Raw genomic sequence first — 7,458 nt, 5'->3', positions numbered from 1 at the left:
GTTTCTTCGGGAATTCCTCCGGAAGTTCCTTCGGGAATTCCTCCGGAAGTTCCTTCGGGAATTCCTCCGGAAGTTCCTTCGGGAATTCCTCCGGAAGTTCCTTCGGGAATTCCTCCGGAAGTTCCTTCGAATTCCTCCGGAAGTTCCTTCTGGAATTCCTCCGGAAGTTCCTTCGGAATTCCTCCGGAAGTTCCTTCGAATTCCTCGGAAGTTCCTTCGAATTCCTCCGGAAGTTCCTTCAGAATTCCTCCGGAAGTTCCTTGGGAATTCCTCCGGAAGTTCCTTCCGGGAATTCCTCCGGAAGTTCCTTCGAATTCCTCCGGAAGTTCCTTCGGGAATTCCTCCGGAAGTTCCTTCGAATTCCTCCGAAGTTCCTTCGAATTCCTCCGGAAGTTACTTCGGGAATTCCTCCGGAAGTTTCTTCGGGAATTCCATCGGAAGTTCCTTCGGAAATTCCTTCGGAAGTTCCTTCGGAAATTCCTTCGGAAGTTCCTTCGGGAATTCGTCCGCTAGTTCCTTCGGGAATTCCTCCGGAAGTTCCTTCGGGAAATCCTCCGGAAGTTCCATCGGGAATTCCTCCGGAAGTTCCTTCGGAAATTCCTCCGGAAGTTCCTTCGGAAATTCCTGCGGAAGTTCCTTCGGGAATTCCTCCGGAAGTTCCTTCGAATTCCTCCGGAAGTTCCTTCGAATTCCTCCGGAAGTTCCTTCGGAAGTTCCTCCGAAAGTTCCTGAATTCCTCCGGAAGTTCCTTCGGGAATTCCTCCGGAAGTTCCTTCGGGAATTCCTCCGGAAGTTCCTTCGGGAATTCCTCCGGAAGTTCCTTCGGGAATTCCTCCGGAAGTTCCTTCGGGAATTCCTCCGGAAGTTCCTTCGGGAATTCCTCTGGAAGTTCCTTCGGGAATTCCTCCGGAAGTTCTTTCGGGAATTCCTCCGGAAGTTCTTTCGGGAATTCCTCCGGAAGTTCTTTCGGGAATTCCTCCGGAAGTTCCTTGGGGAATTCCTCCGGAAGTTCCTTGGGGAATTCCTCCGGAAGTTCCTTGGGGAATTCCTCCGGAAGTTCCTTCAGAATTCCTCCGGAAGTTCCTTCAGAATTCCTCCGGAAGTTCCTTCGGGAATTCCTTCGGAAGTTCTTTCGGGAATTCCTTCGGAAGTTCCTTCGGGAATTCCTTCGGAAGTTCCTTCGGGAATTCCTTCGGAAGTTTCTTCGGGAATTCCTTCGGAAATTCCTTCGGGAATTCCTTCGGAAGTTTTTTCGGGAATTCCTTCGGAAGTTCCTTCGGAAGTTCCTTCGGGAATTCCTTCGGAAGTTCCTTCGGGAATTCCTTCGGAAGTTCCTTCGGGAATTCCTTCGGAAGTTCCTTCGGGAATTCCTTCGGAAGTTCCTTCGGGAATTCCTTCGGAAGTTCCTTCGGGAATTCCTTCGGAAGTTCCTTCGGGAATTCCTTCGGAAGTTCCTTCGGGAATTCCTTCGGAAGTTCCTTCGGGAATTCCTCCGGAAGTTCCTTCAGGACTTCCTCCGGAAGTTCCTTCGGGAGTTCCTCCGGAAAATCGTTCGGGAGTTCCTCCGGGAATTCCTCCGGAAAATCCTTCGGGAGTTCCTCCGGGAATTCCTCCGGAAGTTCCTCCGGAAGTTCCTCCGGGAATTCCTCCGAAAGTTCCTCCGGGAATTCCTCCGGAAGTTACTCCAGGAATTCCTTCGGAAGTTCCTCCGGGGATTGATCCGGAAGTTCCTCCAGGAATTCCTCCGGAAGTTCCTCCAGGAATTCCTCCGGAAGTTCCTCCAGGAATTCCTTCAGAAGTTCCTCCGCGAATTCCTCCGGAAGTTCCTCCGGGAATTCCTCCGGAAGTTCTTCCGGAAGTTCCTCTGGGAATTCTTCCGGAAGTTCCTCCTGGAATTATTTCTGTTATTCCTGGAGGAACTTCCGAAGGAATTTCTGGAGGAATTTCCGAGGGAATTCCTGCGGGAACTTCCGAAGGAAGTGCGCGTCTTACCGCACGGCTAAGGAGGGCCCCTTGTCCTATACAGTTGTCGAGAAAAAAAATATTTTTCACTATTTCTATGAATTGAATAAAATGCATTCAATGAGTGCAACTAATAGATGGATGTTTGGGTTTTCTAAATGTCACTTCGATCTGTCAAAAAGTGCACTCCGCAGCCACGCAGGCGCGCGCATTGATGTATTTGATGTGCGGCGTGCACCATTTTGACAGATCGATGTGACATTTAGAAAACCCAAACATCCATCTATTAGTTGTACTCACAGAATGAATTTTAATTAAGTGTTCGTCGAACTATGGGTCTCCAGGCCTTCTATAAAAAGTTTGTTTTTGAAGTGATCATATAGCCTTTCAGTACACTTAGTGTACGAGAAAAGCAAAAATGAAAACATACCACGTTTCAGTAGAAACGTAGAGTAAAAACGGACAGAAAGATGCCTCTTCGACATTTTCGAGCTCCTTCCATCATCACCAAATGGTTAACGTAGAAAAAAAGGCAACATAGAACTTTTTACCATTGATTTCGTTTTAAAATCTAAATATGTGATATGAATTGTGATTTGGTTTAGTTCCAAATTTGGGCCGGCTAGTCCCTAAAACCACAGAGAACAGACATGGAGGCTCGAACAAAATTTCTTGCAAAACATGTGTAAACAAACACACCGAACCTCAACGCCATCGACGTCGACATTGCAACTCACAATCTCATTTTGACAACACGATGGCGCTGGCATGCTCTTGCATGCATAACGACACTAGCGCACAGTGGCATTTTTTGATGACGCTAGCGCTGATTATGCACGAGATAACGGCGACATTCCAAAGTAATTTCAAAATGAACAGTAAAAAGTTATCACAACATGGCGAGTGGAGCTTCAACGTCTGTTCTCTGTGCTAAGGGGCCATCCACAAAGTACGTCACGCCTCTAGGGGGGAGGGGGGGTTCAGAATAGCGTGACGATCCATACAAAAATTTTAGAGGTTTGTTACAAAAAGCGTGACGAAGGGGGAGGGGGGGTTGAAAATCGCACATTTTTGCGTGACGTACTTTATGGATCTTCCCTAAAACCTTAATAGCCGAAACTCCACTGACCACCAACTCGAACTATACTCAACCACAGATCATGTGATAATTTCCTCTGTCAACATGCCGCATCGATATCGGCTGAAATTATGTATTCTATCAACGATAAACACTTTTGTTTAACGCGACACCATTTGCAGGACGCTGTTAATTTTCGAATGCAGACCTTATTTCTTGCTGGAATGTTTCTAATGTATTCATGAAGAAATACATGATACTATGTATTATATGTGCATTATCAACTCGTATAAAACAAGTTGTGTTGATTGGACATAGTCCGATCCGACTAACTTTCAATAGGAAGCAATGGGATAAGACCCTGCATCGAATGCAACTTGTTGCGAGCAAATCGGGTGAGGGTAAGTGCCTGAAAAAATGGCGAAACTTTTTTTACGCGTTTTCGTCGTTAAATAATGAAGTTTGGCCATAACTTCTGATCCCGTAGTCCGATCCGGCTAATTTTCAATATGAAACAATGCAATGGAACAGGAGTCTGCGTTGAATGCAACTTTAAAATCATGAAAATCGTGTGAGGGTAAGTGCTTCAAAAATTGGCGAGACTTTTTGTGCACATACACACATTTACACACAGACATCATCTCAATTTGTCGAACTGAATCGGGAATCCGGGCCTTCTATAAAATGGATGTTTTCGGAGCGAATATATAACCTTTACTCGTACTTAGTGTACCAGAAAGGCAAAAACTAATTATCTTAAGATACTATTCATACAAAGTACAAAACCAAAAATAACGTCACTAATATTCCCAGTTGTCTTTACAGTGAACAGATCCCACCAGATTTGTTCCCATGGCTGAGGCGCAATCACTTTCCGTTTTCCCAGCAAACTTGGTTGAATGCCGGGTTCCCACAGGAACTTTTAGTTTCGTTGCCTCTTCACACGATCATTTCTCATCACTTTTACGAGAAGTCAATCAAATATTAGTGCAGTATGCTCGACGCGCTTATTTTCCATTTCCATCCCACCCTTCAAGTTCCGTATCATGGCAATACAGTAACATTATTGCTTAGCTAGAGCACGTCATATCCTCGGATGCATGTGCGTTGTGGCGAGTAAGTTATATAGCGAGTGTGGAATTCTCACTTGTCCGTGGCGTTTCCCCAAAAAAAAGCAAGCTAGACTCGTCGACGGCTCGATATGAGACGCTCTCCCACAGTGTTCATACCATGCATATATTTATCATGCACTTCAGAATTTGTATCCGTCCCTAGATATTACCTACAAAACAGTTTTGCTACTGGGTCGATTATAGCTTCCTCTTTTGTGGTGCTCTTCGTTCATCCTTCCGATCTGTAATACAGCGCGACAATGCCGTTTAATCAGTAGGGATGGTCAGAAAACTTAACACTGAAAACAGTAAAAACTGAATAACTTAGTAACATGTTATTTGAATAAAGTTCCAACGTGCGTGAGGAGCCTAACCAATGCAACACGTTTCTTTCCGAATATTTTAAACATCCCTAAACTCTCCCATGTATAGAAGCAGGAAAGTCAGAACTTATAGTACCAAGAAATTCCAATAGCACAGCGTTCAAACAAATGGCAATGCAGTTCTCATCATTCCGACGAGGAAAAGTTCGCACGAGAAAATAACATTTCCCATCGTCGTTCAGCCGGTTTCGTGGTCTGGGAATGGGAAAAGACCGCAACCTGCGATCATATGGGAATCAGTATGCTGACTCCACTCGTCATGGGATTGCTGGTATGATAAAAAGAGGTTTTTTTTTGTTTATCGTCAAATCGTTGTCAGTCAGTGGGACACTGAAAGTGTTACGTGCTGTACAGAAGAAAAACATGAAACGAACAAAACAAATTGTTGAATATTAACACATGTGCGAAGAATCTGTTTCAGTGGGTCATACAGTATACAGGTCATACAGATATCACGCAAAGTTGATATGTTGAAAATTTCCACTCCTTAAGCCAGTCCACTATTGGGCATTTTTCCCTAATTATTTCGTTTGTCTTACAAAGTTTTTACCAAAGGCGCTGGTGAAGTTTTCACCAAGGGACGCAACCATTTGGTTTCATTCTGTTCACCCAATTGTCCTGAAATAGATGTGAAAAGAAGAATCTTCCTGCTAACACTACTGATAAATCTGAATGAAAGCCTCCATTGAAAAGATAATGATGAATAAATTACTGTAAAAACATTAATATAAGCGTGCCCAACTGGCGATCGTGTTTTCAATTCACATTCTCGTTAGAATAGAATAGATATGAGGCTGTGTTTTGTAAACCTATGTCTATTTTTATTCACTATGTGAGTGAGTGAAATATTTTTTTTTTAATTTTTACTAGAGATAGGTACATACATTTCATTCTTTTCACAGAAACCATCTGCATTTAATTTTAACCCAACCTGCACAATGGATTTACCATAATAGTGTTAGTTGCACAGCAGTCAGCGGCACAGTGACTTCCGACAACTACACACCTCGGGAAGGAGTGAAGTACATTATTTTCAACTATGTGAGCATCCCAGATCCAACACCGGAGCTTTTTGCACGATTACTAAATGGTGTAATATCGTTTTAATAATATGTCTCAGCTGCGCGAGCCCTTCATGAAAGGTACCGCCGCGCTTTCTGCACCCCGTTTACTTGATTCTTATGGGTGAATAGCATTGCGGTGTTTGACGCGGCCGTATCTTTCGACAGCCATTCGCCGCGTGAAGTTTTGTGCAAGTACCCATTCGGGAACATTGCAAACGCCGCGCATCCAGAAAATCTGACAATATGTTGCGCTTATCATAATGGATATGATTATTTTGTTACAGTTAGATATGGAAAGTGAATTGAACAAGTCGCTTGGATTAAACGCGTCCAAACACCTTCGCTCAACTCACTTGAACGGACAGTAAGTTGAACATGTTCATGATATAGAAGGGACCATCGAGATAGGGAGAGATCGAGGAATGGAAGGAAAATTTAAATGGGTACTAGATCCAAAACAGCTTGTTGCTATGAAAAACGACAACAAAACAAATATCATTACTTATTGTTGATCTGTATTGTTATCGTCCAAATATGGTCTAGTAGCCTAAAAATTTGAATATATCGACATAAGGAGAGTGAATCCAGAACAAAATACGATTACAACACATCGGGATAGAAAGATTTCGAGATAGGGAAGTTATCGGTATGTACACCCAACCAGCGGATGGCAGATTTTAATACAATTCTGCATAAGAACCTTACATAAACTGTATAATAATTGGGCATATACAATTTTTGAAAGATTTTAATACAATCGTTGAATTGAAATTATACAGATTTGTATTATTTTAATACAATTTCTGTATAAAAACCTTACAGATTTGTATATGCCACGTTTTTATACAATAATTGTAAGATCTGTTTTTTTGGGGTGTAGAAAGCCAAAATGTATGTAGATTGAAGGGACCGAGGAAACCATCGACATAGGGAGAGATATCGAGATATAGAACATCGAGATTTACAGAGTCGACTATATTTTGCATTCTTACTGTCAATTGTTGAGTTCATTCAGCGTCGCACTCTAGATCATTTTTAGCGCGATCGTATTGGGTTTCCTTACAACTCGCATCAATATTGTATTTTCACAATTTCTCAACTTTCTCCTCAAAATTTAGTGATATTTTATAACACAGCAGTCCTCAAGACGAATCGATTAATGAGAAACCCGTACAAATCGGTCAACCCGTTCGTGAGTTATATTGCCTCAAAGGAAATGCAAACTCATTTTTATATAGAGAGATTGTACCACAAACGTAATTATGTTTGAATTGTGTTTATATCAGACTCTCATATCGGGCAGTTTGTTCACAAAAGTTCGTTTCTCTCTGTCAAATCATATTCAAAAATTGATAACAATTTGGGAATTCTCAAAAATGGGATTATGCATGCGAGTTAATTTGAAAAGAAATCATCATTGATTTCATAAAATGAAGATAATTCAACGCGGCGTGTGACAAAAAAAATGAGCATCGCTAATACTTTCACTATACGTATACGTGAAAATATAGCTCTTATGGGCCAAACACAATGGATACGTTTGCGTGCGTTTTGGCAGTTTTCCCATGGGACACAAATAGCTTTTTTTTCTCCCTTAAATGGAACCTTTTATTTGTAAAACAGTCAATTATTTACCACGTCACTACTAAATGAGTTTGCTCGATTTTTTTCTTCCAATCATCATATAAAAATTAAGGAAGAATCGATTATTACCAAGTTATAGTCTAAATAACTTGTTTATTGAAGCTCAAGCGTCAAAGAGCATAACGAAGCCAAACTCGATAAATGTATGTAATCCTCTGAAAATAGCTGAGAAACGCTTGGATGGAGATTATGCACTGGTTCGATATTTTTTTTAC

This window comes from Armigeres subalbatus, chromosome 2 (assembly GCF_024139115.2).
Source record: "Armigeres subalbatus isolate Guangzhou_Male chromosome 2, GZ_Asu_2, whole genome shotgun sequence".
Classification (NCBI taxonomy): domain Eukaryota; kingdom Metazoa; phylum Arthropoda; class Insecta; order Diptera; family Culicidae; genus Armigeres; species Armigeres subalbatus.
Note: the sequence above shows the minus strand (reverse complement) of the source record.